Source organism: Rana temporaria, chromosome 8 (genome assembly GCF_905171775.1).
Source record: "Rana temporaria chromosome 8, aRanTem1.1, whole genome shotgun sequence".
Classification (NCBI taxonomy): Eukaryota; Metazoa; Chordata; class Amphibia; order Anura; family Ranidae; genus Rana; species Rana temporaria.
The window spans coordinates 36,072,241-36,087,135 of NC_053496.1; the positions used below are offsets into that span (position 1 = coordinate 36,072,241).

Below are 14,895 nucleotides of genomic sequence, written 5' to 3' on the forward strand. Positions count from 1 at the left end.
AGCTGCCTATTTATAATGCCCCGTTGCCACCTGTGTGAATGAGGCCTTAGGCCCCGCCCACATCTAGCATTTTAGGATCGTGGGTGGAATCGCCACGATTCTTCCTGTGATATCAAAGCGCACTGCAACGCTAGCAAAACATGGTATGCGCGTTCGTGTGGAAAATGGAGAAAAGAAACTGCGCTAAAAGACACTTAAATATCATTAATAACAGCAGAACCGTATAGCAGCTACTCATTGGGGGCTGCGATTTTCATGTAAACATTACATTTCAATTTTCTTCTATTTGCGCGTTCGTGTTCCATTCATCTTTAATGGCATCAAAACGCAGCACGGTTTTGCCATGATTGTCACATGACCTATTGCGCCGCAATAGCAGAAAACCACATCATGTGAAGCTGGTCGCCCCAAAAGTAACTCCTGCTCCTTTTTGGGGCGACAACCTTCTTGTCATAATTGCGGTAAAGCCACACCAGGTTTTGGCGCCATTAAAAATGAATGGCAAATAAACACACATGCTGTTTAACCACTTCCCGCCCGGTCAATGGACAATTATCGTCCGTGAAGTGGTTGTGAAACCCTGACTGGAGGTCTATTGAGGTCCTGCAGGATTTCATGGGGGCGCGCAGCGCGGCGATCGGTGATGCGGGGTGTCAGTCTGACACCCTGCATCTCCGATCTTGGTAAAGAGCCTCTGGCCACGTGATCAGCCGTGTCCAACCACGGCTCATCACGATGTAAACAGGAAGAGCCGTTGATCGGCTCTTCTTCACTTGCGTCTGACAGACGCGAGTAGAGGAGAGCCGATCGGCGGCTCTCCTGACAGGGGGGGGTTCGTGCCGATTGTTTATCAGCGCCCCCCCCTTGATGCCAACACTGGACCACCAGGGAGTGCCCCCCGGTGCTCAATAGAGCAAAAAAAAAAAAACAAACACCAATAAAAAAAATAAAAAAAATAAAAACACACAATTGATGCCAATCAGTGCCCACAAATGGGCACTGACTGGCAACATGGGCACTGGCTGTAATGCCCAGCAATGCCAGTGCCACCCCTCAGTGTCCATCAGTGCCACCCAGTGTCCATCAGTGCCACCTCTTAATGCCCATCTATTCCCTGTGCCCACATATCAGTGCCCATCTGTGCCACCCATAAGTACCCATCAGTGCCACCCATCAGTGCCGCCCATGAGTGCCCATCAGTGCCGCCAAAGAGTGCCCAGTGCCGCCTAGTAGTGACCATCAGTGCCGCCTATGAGTGCCCATCAGTGCCGCATACCAGCGCCGCCTATCAGTGCCACCTCATCGATGCCCATCGGTGCCCATAATTGAAGAAGAAAACTTATTTACAAAAAAAAAATTAACAGAAAAATATAAAAACATCTTTTTTTTCAAAAATTTCGGTCTTTTTTTAGTTGTTGCGCAAAAAAATTAAATCGCAGAGGTGATCAAATACCACCAAAAGAAAGCTCTATTTGTGGGAACAAAATGAGAAAAATGTCATTTGGGTACAGTGTAGCATGACAGCGCAATTGTCATTCAAATTGCGACAGTGCTGAAAGCTGAAAATTGGCTTGGGCAGGAAGGTGCGTAAGTGCCTGGTATGGAAGTGGATAATCAGTAGATCCCATTCAGATCAGTAGATGTAAATGGGATCTTGGAGAGGCGAGGTTGGAACAGGTAATCCCTCCACAGGTGCATTCTCCAACCTCACTGGATTCGTATTGTTGAGTCTTCATATATATTGTTCTGTGACAGGTTCTCTTTATCACTGTTTTATGTCGTTATATTGTATTTTTATATCAATGTAACTTATCTCTCCCCGGCAGCCATTGAGAGGTGAAAGGTCTATCAAACAGGTTAGTCAGGTTGCTCGTTCCTTTGAGACGTGGCGGGAGGCGCCCCTCCATACACTTCCTCCCCTCCTATTTAGGGACATTCCCGTCTTCATCATACATAGTTACTGTATGTAGAGCCGACAATTTACACAGCACTTTACATATTGTATAGTCAGGGAGTTTACCATCCAATGTCCCCCTCTGACATACACGCATATAGTAGGGCCAATTCAGACAGGAGCCAATTAACCTACCAGCATGTCTTTGGTGTGTAGGAGGAAACCGGTGTACCCGGGGAAAACCCAAGCAGGCACAGAGAGAAAAACTCCACGCAGAGATTGTCCTGGCTGAGATTTGATGTGTGGATGGATTGGTTGAGTGTAGACCAGTTGCAGCTGGTGTTTTTTGTTTCGGGGGGGGGGGAGGGAAACAACCGAACCCCCCTTCCCCCTACGCTGTCTGCCGGTCAGTCCTCCGGCACTTACCCCATATAGGTAGTGGGTATCGGCATCAGAGGAGCAGCAGCGGGGATCGGGCATCAGCAAGCTGCTCTTCTCCTCCTCGCTTTCACTGTGTGTCTCCTCCCCTCCTCCTAGGCGTCCAATAGGATCGCATGTCCTTTCAGCAGATTGGGTGATGGGTCACAGACCCACTTCCCAATTGGCTGAGATGGAAGATCAGTGTTGTAACAGCGAATATTCATTCACCGGGGTGGGCTCCGGATGCATCCTCTGCGACCCGAGCCCTCCCTATTTTGAAGCCTATTAGAGCCTCTGGTTCTAATCAGGTGCTTAGAAAAAAAAAAAAAAAGCCCAGACGCATAAAAAGGGGGTGGCCGCGGCGGCCATGGATAAATTCATACTATGCATGAATCGATCCATTGCATATAGGGGGATGGAGTGGAGTAGAGACAGACAAGGAACAGGTCAGTAAATGACACATTTACCGGCCCCTTCCCTGCTCTCCATCTTGATAGAACCCCCAGAGCAGCTGGCAAGCGAGGAGGGAAGCTAAAAGAGCTGGGGGGGGGGGGGATATCTGTATAGGGGTCCAGCATTACACATAGCTGTATAGGGGTCCAGCATTACACATAGCTGTGAAGGGACCCAGCGTAACATAGCTGTATAGGGGTCCAGCATTACACATAGCTGTATAGGGGCCCAGCATTACACATAGCTGTATAGGGGCCCAGCATTACACATAGCTGTATAGGGGCCCAGCATTACACATAGCTGTATAGGGGCCCAGCATTACACATAGCTGTATAGGGGCCCAGCATTACACATAGCTGTATAGGGGCCCAGCATTACACATAGCTGTATAGGGGCCCAGCATTACACATAGCTGTATAGGGGCCCAGCATTACACATAGCCGTATAGGGGCCCAGCATTACACATAGCTGTATAGGGGCCCAGCATTACACATAGCCGTATAGGGGCCCAGCATTACACATAGCCGTATAGGGGCCCAGCATTACACATAGCCGTATAGGGGCCCAGCATTACACATAGCCGTATAGGGGCCCAGCATTACACATAGCCGTATAGGGGCCCAGCATTACACATAGCCGTATAGGGGCCCAGCATTACACATAGCTGTATAGGGGTCCAGCATTACACATAGCTGTATAGGGGTCCAGCATTACACATAGCTGTATAGGGGCCCAGCATTACACATAGCTGTATAGGGGCCCAGCATTACACATAGCTGTATAGGGGCCCAGCATTACACATAGCTGTATAGGGGCCCAGCATTACACATAGCTGTATAGGGGCCCAGCGTAACATAGCTGTATAGGGGCCCAGCATTACACATAGCTGTATAGGGCCCATGGATATGGTCTCAGAGCCGAGTAGTCCATGACAATTTTAATGTAGTTCCTTAGGTAGGCTCAGACAAAGTGTTAGCTCTCTGTCTAAATTCTGTGTATGATAAAGCGTATGCAATTGCTGGCTTTTTGTTTATTATGGTTGTGCTCAGATTTACTTGTGTCTGTGAGACTCTTACTTGTGACATGGAAATTAAGAAATATTTGAAAGGGTTCTAGCATTGAGTCATATGTGTGACATGTCTAGTGTGAGTAAACTCATTTTAAAATTCCCCTTTAAGCCCCCCCACCTTTATTACCGTATAAGCCACACCCACCATTCTTTACGGCGCACCCCGACATTCCTCTCTACTGGATCCCCAAGGAATTTGGAATCTGTATTAACTATACGTTTTCCAGTAAATTAGAAGTTTACATTTAAGCTTCCTTTCGGGAAAGACTAAAACTTCTGCACTGATACACGTGTAAGCAAGTTGTCAGGGATGGCCTGATTGCTTCAGGGATTCTGTGGCTGTAATCTTCCTCATTATATTGTAACAAATCATAGAATTACTGTAAAGTGAGCATTCCTTTGTTTTGGGAGAGATCGTTTTATCTCACATGTGTAAACATTACTGGCGCACATAGGAGAATATATTGGTATCCATTCATTAGAGGATTTTCCATAAGGATTCAGTATACTTTGTGCGCATGTCATTCATTCTAATATAGGAGGCCAGGTTCTTGTAAACTTTAAAGTGGATGTAGTGATGTCACAATGTAGAGTATGCGATTTCCTATCATCTGTGCCCAGTCTTGCCACACAGAGTTAATCCAGCTCTGAGCAATCCTCCTTTATTGTTTAGTGAAAATTAACAGACTTCCAGATAAAACCCTGTCTAAATTAAAAGTCTGAAAGCCTCTCTCCTTACTTTGAGTGACAGGTTATTTACATATCTAGCTTGGACATGTTTATCATATGTTATGTTTATCATAATATGAGGTGATCCACAGTATAAAAAGTGAGAAATCCACCCCTCCCCCACATAACACATCCTGGTAATATACAATGACCTGTGGATCACCTCATATTAACCAGCTTGAAATGCATTCCACCAAATTTTGCGTCTCTGCTGTTATATACTGACGTCACCCCGCCCCCCACGGGAGGTCCAACGCGGACGCTTTGGCCATTTTGATCCGGCACGCTTTGGCCAATCAGGAAACAGGTCTCACCGACCTGACTCCTGATTGGTTGGGAGGCACTGTAGAGTGAAAAATAGCAAAATTTAATTTGCTATGGTCAAACAATTGGGTGAGATTGGCCATGAGCCCACCCTTTTTTTGAAGCCTATTAGAGTCTCAGGCTCTAATCAGGTGTTTCCATAAAAAAAACACCCCTGCTATAGGAATCCATGTGTCTGGCGTCCTGAAAGGGGCCGGGCGCATGAATAGGGAGGATGAGACAGGGATTGGGGGGGGGGGGGGGGCAGCGCCCGTGTGCCCACAATGCATGGGTTGCCACCGTTTTCTAATAGGGCCCAGATAAAATCGTTCGAAAATCTGTCATTGGACAGTCTTTTTTTCATCCAGTAAGGCTCCATTCACACTAATGTGTTTTTTGGTGCATTTTGCATTTTGCAGAAAAGCAGGGAATATTTTTAACATGGGTTCCTATGGAACATGTTCACATCAATGCTTTTTTGTGCCTCTGTGTTTTTGGAAAGGATCTGGGGACTTTTTTCCCCACAAAAAAAACGCGTTTTTACCGTGATTTGCGTTTTTTTAACCTGTTTATAGTAAAAACGCACGTCAAAAAACGCAGCAAGCACTGCAAAAAACGCTCAAAAGCAACATGCATAGGTGTGAATCGAGGCCCCTTTCACACTGAGGAGTTTTTCAGGCGGTACAGCGCTAAAAATAGCGCTGCTATACCGCCTAAAAAAACTCCTTTACTGCCTACTCAATGTGAAAGCCAGAGGGCTTTCACACTGAGGCGATGCGCTGGCGGGAGAGAAAAAAAATCTCCTGTCTTTGGAGCGGTGAGAGGAGCAGCCGAATCCCACGGCAAACCTGGCGGTATAGCGCCGCTATTTTTAGCGGCGATATACTGCCACCGCGGCTTCCGCCCCAGTCTGAAAGGGGCCTTAATGGGCACAAATCGAAAATCTGTTATTTTTAGACCAAAAAAAAAAAAGTTTGAAAAACTTCTGCCAAACAGATGATTAATTGAAAGGTTAATTTGTTTCTCGCCCGTTAAAAATTGAACTGTTGGTACTGCGCACGCATATGTGACCCAGACGCAAAAGAACAAATGAGAAGCGGATTAACTTACGGTATGTCCATTTAGCGATCTATCATTTGAAATTCGATCATAATTCGATTCACACCGTGGGCGACTTGTCAGGCGAATTAGTCGCTGAACACCGGCGCGTTTTTCCTGCCAGGGAGGGAACGGATGTGATTTACACGCAGTCCCTCACCTGCATAAATGGGAAGCTAGGCTAACCCTGTACACACCTTGGCGTTCTGAATCGCCACAATTCCGCCCACGATTCCAAATAGCAGCAAATTGTGGGACGCCTGTGCATTCCCTGTCACTTCCAATGGCAACCCGATCACGGGACACAATTTTGCCACGATTCGTCGGGCGACAATCGCGGGAAAATTGCGCAAACAGAATCGTGGGACTCCTGTCGCCCAAAAAAAGCACTTGTACTTCTTTTGGGGCGACAGTCGTCTCACGATTCCGTTTGCATGATTTTATCGCGATTGTTGCCCGAAGAATCGCGGCACCATGATCGGGGTGCCATTGGAAGTGACAGGGAATACACAGGCGCCCTGCGATTTGCCTCTATTTCGAATCGTGGACGGAACCGCAGCGATTCCACTTGTGTCATTTAGAACGCCGAGATGTGAACGGAGCCGGACTTGTTTGCTTTAGTTTGTTAGGTCCTTATTTTGTATCCAGCGAAATATTTCTTTGTTTGTAAACAAAGCTTCAAATGTTTGCATCTCCTGCACATTTCATCTGGTAGTGATGTGTAATGTGAACTTCTGTCCATTGTATCTGATCTGTATGAAAGTACATATATACACACCAGGGCCCATTCACACTGTACACAAGGGTTGGCACGCTTTATGCCAGGGATCTCCAAACTTTCTAAACAAAGGGCCGGATTACTGTCCTCCAGACTTTAAGGGGGCCGGACTGTGGCCATCAGGAGTACAAAATTCCCCATCATTGGTATCATTGGACCCCATCATTGGTGTCATTGGGAGAAATTCTGCCCCATCACTGGGAGGAATTCTGCCCCATCACTGGGAGGAATTCTGCCCCATCACTGGGAGGAATTCTGCCCCATCACTGGGAGGAATTCTGCCCTATCATTGTTGTCATTGGGAGGAATTCTGCGCGATCATTGGGAGGAATTATGCGCGATCATTGGGAGGAATTCTGCCCCATCATTGGTGTCATTGGGAGGAATTCTGCCCTATCATTGTTGTCATTGGGAGGAATTCTGCCCCATCATTGATGTCATTGGGAGGAATTCTGCCCCATCATTGGGAGGATGTTGCCCCATCATTGGTGCATTGGGAGGAATTCTGCCCCATCACTGGGAGGAATTCTGCCCCATCACTGGGAGGAATTCTGCCCCATCACTGGGAGGAATTCTGCCCTATCATTGTTGTCATTGGGAGGAATTCTGCCCCATCATTGGTGTCATTGGGAGGAATTTTGCCCCATCATTGGGAGGAAATCTGCCCCATCATTGGTGCCATTGGGAGGAATTCTGCCCCATCATTGGAAGGAATACTGCCCCATCATTGGTGTCATTGGGAGGAATTCTGCCCCATCATTGGTGTCATTGGGAGGAATTCTGCCCCATCATTGTTGTCATTGGGAGGAATTCTGCCCCATCATTGATGTCATTGGGAGGAATTCTGCCCCATCATTGATGTCATTGGGAGGAATTCTTCCCCATCATTGGGAGGATTTTGCCCCATCATTGGTGCCATTGGGAGGAATTCTGCCCCATCATTGGGAGGAATACTTCCCCATCATTGGTGTCATTGGGAGGAATTCTGCCCCATCATTGGTGCCATTGGGAGGAATTCTGCCCCATCATTGGGGGTCATTGGGAGAAATACTGCCCCATCATTGGTGTCATTGGGAGGTATCCTGCCCCATCATTGGGAGGAATACTGCCCCATCATTGGTGCCAATGAATAAAAAAGCACCCCAAGGGCCGGATAAAATCAAGCAAAGGGCCGCATCTGGCCCCCGGGCCGCAGTTTGGAGACTACTGCTTTATGCCATGCATCAATAAGCCTTGGTCCACACTAGAATGCAGTGTGGAAAGTCATGTTTTTTCCACCCCACATTCAAGCCACACTGCCCTTGCCATCTGCAGTGGGTGTCAGTGCAGTCGTAAGGACACCCCAAACGCAGGGCATTTGCCTGCACCGTATTGCTAGGTGCTAAGGGACCATGCCATCTGGCTGCAGCGAGTTCCCAAAATTTGATGGTTTGACAGTTTGGTTGAGAATACAAGCAAATGTGACAGTTAGTAATCCAGGCATTCCAGGAATGTAACCATTTTGAAATTGTTAAATCAATAGTTTTAGTTCCGCTTTATGATTTACTGCTGTTCAGGGGCTCTGAAAATTCAGCAAAACGGTGCCTCCAGCAAGAAGAAACAGGAGCAATTCTGGAGGCGATTTACAGCACACACTAATTTTGGTGGCATAATTACTAAATGTAGACTGTGGCCCGGATTCAGAAAGCGTTTACGTCGGCGTATCTATTGATACGCCGCGTAAACTCTAGGATGCGCCGGCGTATCTTCTTTCTGTATTCAGAAAGCAAGATACGCCGAAATTTGGCTAAGATACGACTGACGTAAGTCTCTTACGCCGTCGTATCTTAGTTGCATATTTATGCTGGGCGTTAGGTGGCGCTTCCCGAGATTTACGCGTAGAATATGTAAATTAGGTAGATACGCCGATTCAGAAACGTACGTCCGCCCGGCGCATTTTTTTTTACGTCGTTTACGTAAGGCTTTTTCCGGCGTAAAGTTACCCCTGCTATATGAGGCGTAGCCAATGTTAAGTATGGACGTCGGGCCAGCGTCGAATTTTGCGTCGTTTACGCAAGTCGTTCGCGAATAGGGCTTTGCGTAAGTTACGTTCACGTCCAGTTACGTTTACACGTTCACGTAAGTTACGTTTTTACGTTGTTTACGTAAGGCTTTTTCCGGCATAAAGTTACCCCTGCTATATGAGGCGTAGCCAATGTTAAGTATGGACGTCGGGCCAGCGGCGAATTTTGCGTCGTTTACGTAAGTCGTTCGCGAAAAGGGCTTTGCGTAAGTTACGTTCACGTCGAAAGCATTGACTATTTGCGGCGTAATTAGGAGCATGCGCACTGGGATACGTTCACGGACGGAGCATGCGCCGTTAGTTAGAAACGTCATTTACGTGGGGTCACACTCAATTTACATAAAACACGCCCACATCTTCCATATTTGAATTAGGCGGGCTTACGCCGGCCCTTATACCCTACGCCGCCGTAACTTCGGGCGCATAATCTTTCCGAATACCATACTCGCCTCTCAAAGTTACGGCGGCGTAGCGTATAGGAGATACGCTACGCCCGCCTCTATTGTATCTGAATCCAGGCCTGTATGTTCCTTCCTTGCTAAAGAACATTATTTTTTATCAAGTTGTTATGAGTAAAGTTCCTCTTTAAAGGGAAACTAAACCAAAAAAAAAAAAAAACTATGAGCAGGCTGCTCTTAATTGCAGAAGAGACATAAAAACACACACACACACACACACACTTGCCTGTCAGTTTTCTAACAGGGCGGTTGAACAGAAGAAGTCAATCAGTAGAGCGACTTCTGTCCTGCCACAGAGACCATTCATGGATCGAAACTTAGCCAGTCCCTGATGAACCAGTCAAATTTTGGGGCCAACTATGACCAGCTTGATTCCCATGCACATGTGCGAGATCGCGTCATCCTACACTGGCCAATCAAGAGACCGAAAACCTAACACCTGGAGAAGAGGAGGGATGTAACTGCTGCATCACTGGAAGGTGGAGGCGAGTATCTTGCAGCACGGCTGGCCAGTTCTGGGAGGGTGTCATGGCGTCCTTCCGTGATCATGCCCCCTGCTGCGGCACGCTGTAATAGCTAGTTCCTTATGTAGCAGGTACTTCTCCAGACTGATCTAATCTGTGATGGGAGAGCCGTCAGCTGCAGCATTGTGGGCTTTTTCACACCCCCCCCATTTTGAAGCGTGGCATGTTGGGTATCAATTTATTCAGCGTAACAATATCTTTCACAATATAAAAAAAACTTGGGATAACTTTACTGTTGTCTTATTTTTTAAATAAAAAAAGTGTATTTTTTTCCCCAAAAAAAGTGTGCTTGTAAGACCGCTGCGCAAATAACGCGTGACAGAAAGTATTGCAACGATCGCCATTTTATTCTCTAGGGTGTTAGAATAAAAAAATATATATAATGTTTGGGGGTTCCAATTAGAGGGAAGGAGATGGCAGTGAAAATAGTAAAAGCGGTGGTTCCCCCTTAAAAACAACTTTTTCTTAATCCACTGCCCCCCCACATTCCATCACGATTAAGGCTCTTATTATTTTTTTCCTGCTGTACATACCTTAGTACAGCATCTTCACCCGTGCATCCGGGTTGCGAGTCCCGCGGGAGTGGGCGTTCCTCACATGCTGTTGATTGACATTTTGCCCAAAAACGAGCTCCCCCCTGTCGCGTAAGCCGCGTCACGGTTGGCGAAAGGAGCCGAACGGCGAGTCGGCGCTATACTGCGCATGCGCATCGCCGTTCGGCTCCTTTCGCCAATTGTGACGCGGCTTACGCAACGGGGGGTGAGCTCGTTTTTGGGCAAACCGTCAATCAACAGCATGTAAGGAACGCCCACTCCCGCGGGACTCGCAACCCGGATGCACGGGTGAATATGCTGTACTAAGGTATGTACAGCAGGAAAAAATAATAAGAGCCTTAATCGTGATGGAATGTGGGGGGGGGGCAGTGGATTAAGAAAAAGTTGTTTTTAAGGGGGAACCACCGCTTGAAAGATTACATTAGAATTGCTGTTTAACCTGTAATGCCAAGTGCCACCACCAGATGGCGCCAGCTCACAGAAGGAAGAGCTTGGGACTTCACAAGGCCGCAAAGACACGGCCTCAATTACCCGCGATCGTGTGGCGGGGGAGATGGGGGCGCACGGAGACACAGGATCTTGTGCCTCCGTGCGCTCCCACCTCCCCCACCGCGCGATCGCGGTGGCCGGCAATTGAGGCCGCAGCTTTGCGGCCTTGTAGGCCACAAAGCTGCGGCCTTAGTTACTGGCCGCCAGGTAACAATTTGGCGCAATTGCGACCTGGCGCCCGGATTTTGTCGACCCCTGAATGAGGGACACCTATTAGCAAAATGATGTAGGCATAGGACACACCCTCTTAAAAGGAGGAGAATTGTACAAAAAATAAAACTATGGTTAAACTGACAAGAACTTTTTTTTAGCATCGGGAAACAGATTTTCAAGGATAAAAAGTGCATTTTATATACAACTATAAAAATCTGACCAAAATGAGGAGAAAAGAGGGACATTCTTAGAAATCAGGGACAGTCCCTCCAAATCAGGGACAGTTGGGAGCTGCGGCATTGTGCTGCGATTGCCACATGATTTAAGATCACGGGCAGATTCTGCCTGTGAGATGTGATTGGAGCCTAAAAGCCGTAAATGTAAAACCTTTGAAAATGACATTAACGTGTTAAAACTTCAATGCAATTTTAGTGATTGGATTTACATTAAAAGATCATTTGATTGCTAATCAATAATGGGGGTGGGGCAGGGCGACTTATGCAGCAGACTGTGGTATGTTGCAGCCATTTCAGATCTCTCCCCCCCCCCCATTATAAAAATTCTTTCACATTGTATCATTTTCACTTTTATTTTACTAGAAAGAAAAGGACAGAAAAAGCGGCAAAGTGACTGCTGATTCATAAGGTCGTGATAGACATCTAGTAGCTACAGGGCTTGGCTGGCTGGGTTCTGTAGTTCCACAGCAAGTCCTATCCAGCACAGTCTCCACATTGGGGTGATTTTCTCTCTCCATTCATCCTGTGTCTATTGTCACTGAGACCACATAAGGGGGAAACAATCCAAAATGTTACAGTTGTCACCGTAGCAGGAAGAGAGGAGAATTCAGCCAATGGGGACACCGGTTCTGATGACAATGGAAAGGAAAACTCTGGCCTTAAACAGAACAAATCAGAATTTTGAGTAACAAGTCGGCACCCTCCCCCATATCCCTCATGTTGTAAAGCGCTGCGCAAACTGTTGGCGCTATATAAATCCTGTATAATAATAATATCCTTTAGCCTCCGTTCACATTGGAGCGACTTGTCCTGCGATTTGTCAAGTCGCAGCCTATTGCCGGCAATGCCCAGGTTCAAATCGGTGCAACACCAACGTTGCGGCGCCAAAAAGAAAGTAGTTCCTGCACTACACTTGGCGATTTTCGGTGCATGAAGCAGCACAGATGTCTCAAGTCACACTCAAAGTCGCAATGACATGTTTTCAAGTCACGCGATTTCAAAGCTATTTAGTGTGGATGGGGGAAACCGAGAGGAATCTTAGGACCAGATTCTCGTAACTTTGTGCGGGCGTAACGTAACCTATTTACGTTATGCCTCCGCAACTTAGACGGGCAAGTGCTGTATTCTCAAAGCACTTGCTCCGTAAGTTGCGGCGGCGTAGCGTAAATCGGCCGGCGTAAGCCCGCCTAATTCAAATTTTTAACAGGGGGGCGTTTTATGTAAATGTTCTGTGACCCGACATGATTGTCTTTTTTCACGAACGGCGCATTCGCCGTCCGTGGAAATTTCCCAGTGTGCATAGCTCCTAATACGCCGCAAGGACGTATTGGTTTTGACGTGAACGTAAATTATGTCCAGCTCCATTCACGGACGAGTTACGCAAACGACGTAAAAAAAAAATTCAAATTTCGTTGCGGGAACGACGTCCATACTTAACATTGGTACGCCGCCATGACGCCACCATATAGCAGGGGTAACTTTACGCCGGGAAAAGCCTAACGTAAACGGCGTATCTGTACTGCGTCAGCCGGGCGTACGTTCGTGAATTTACGTATCTAGCTGATTTACATATTTTGACGCGTAAATCAGCGTACACGCCCCTAGCGGCCAGCGTAAATATGCAGTTACTTTCCGACGGCGTAAGAGACGGTCGGATCTAATAGAAATCTATGCGTAACTGATTCTATGAATCAGGCGCATAGATACGACCGGCCGGACTCAGAGATACGACGGCGTATCTGGAGATCACCCTTCCTTTGCTGAATATTAGAAATGGTATATTTAGCCCTTGTTCACACTGGTGCGATTTGTCAAATCGCATGTCGCATCGGCGGCATTTGCCGGTGTCTTGTCAAACGAGTTCCCCTATCGATATGGTTCCCTGCTTGACAGACGAAGCCCACGGAAATCTCCGAACCTGATCAGCTGTACACAGCGCATGCGCGCCATCCACGCTCATTCCTTATCATCCCTGTGGACTTGGAGGATGTTAAAAAAATAGCCAGGAGGGCGAGCGAGCGCAGCGAGTTGTACGGGCGAAGCGAGCACGAGAGGCCGACTGGCAGGGCCGGCCTTTGGGGTGTGCGAGTTGTGCGGCCGCACAGGGCGCCATGGGCAACAGGGGCGCCGTGCGGCCATCACAGCTTGCAGAATGTGAGTCGCAGTCAGTTACTCACATGATCATCACAGGAGTCCGACTCCTATGAGTCACAGCAGCAGGCGCTGCCAGGTCTCCCTGCGCGCTGCCAGGGGCCCCTGCCCTGGGACTGGGTGAAGAGGAATGCATCGGTTGCGGCACCTGAAAAAAAATGGCTGCTACCGGCCCCCCGACAGGCACACTGCGCATGCGCCGCCGCTGCACGGGAAAGCCAGAAAACGCTTGGCTATTCTCGGGCAGACGGCACATGCGCAGTGGCGTCTATGCGCCGGGCGGCGCCACTTTTAAATGCAAAGCCGCACCGTCCACCGGAAGGTAAGTCAGTTTAGGTGACCAGGGGGCAAGGGGTGAAGATGGGGGGCGCCACAGGAGATTCGTTCGCACAGAGCGCCTGAACACCTAAGGCCGGCCCTGCCGACTGGCCACTTTCAGCGAATTCCACGTCGCCCTGGACCTGTCGCTACAGCTGATCAGGTTCGGCGATTTCCGTTGGCTTGGATTGCGCCTGCGCAGTCAAGGGGGGGAGGGAAACCATATCGGCAAATCACCGGCAATGTCACCATCTTAATCGGTGCGACACCGCAGTAGTTTCTGTACTACTTTCTTGCGATTTCGGGACGCACAGAAAGCCGCACAGATGTCTCTGTAATCGCGGCCAAAATCGCTGAACTCGCACAGCTTCATTCCCGCAGCCCAGTGTGAACCTGAGACAAAGGTACTTTTAGTTATAGACCGACCCGAGGAACCGACCTGGCGACCCCCCCAGCGCACACCCTCCACCCCCAGGACAGATCTACAAACACCCAAGACGGGGCAGTTAGCGCAAGTCCTGGGAGAAGAAGCACAGCACAGGAAGGGTTAATGATAGGCTCCAGCTATTCGATCGTCAGACAAGATCGGTTAATAACGATGTGATTTCTGCGTGTATTACCTTCCCTCGGATCGCAGCTTCCAATTCCTCGCCTTTCTGTCACACTTGTCCAAGTTTCATTTTGGAGGCTCCGCCCATGTAGGAAGTTTTATAGAGTTTGTGACTTCCTCCCCCTCCCCCCCCCTCTTGTGACAGAGAAGAGCCCGGGCTTTGTCTATAGACCTCCTACAGAGGAAGGAGGGAGGGGCGGGACAACAGCTTGTCCTGGAAATGTGGATGTTAGTGCAAATAAATAAAAAGTACTTAGTTGTGTTGTGCTAAACATGATACAAAGAGGAAACATTGTAGAATGTGGAGAGAGGCGACCAATCAGAGCGAAGCCCTGCAAGATTTTCAGTGGATTAAACAACATGAACTAGTGTCCAGATAGCAGCACACAGCTACAAGTCCCAGTGTCCAGATAACAGCACACAGCCAACACGGAACTACAAATCCCAGTGTCCAGATAGCAGCACACAGCCAACATGGAACTACAAGTCCCAGTGTCCAGATAGCAGCATACAGCCAATATGGAACTACAAGTCCC

At 48.1% G+C, this 14,895-nt stretch overlaps 1 protein-coding gene across 1 annotated transcript in view; it reads right to left on the reverse strand.

The window, feature by feature from the left end:
- The window catches only part of CASP7 (caspase 7), a 68,309-nt gene extending 53,831 nt beyond the window's left edge, over window positions 1–14,478 (reverse strand). The window contains exon 1 of the mRNA XM_040361580.1: window positions 14,370–14,478. The gene's annotated coding sequence lies outside the window, so the exon portion shown is untranslated. The remainder of the gene's footprint in view (window positions 1–14,369) is intronic.
- Between the last annotated feature and the right edge of the window lie 417 nt (window positions 14,479–14,895).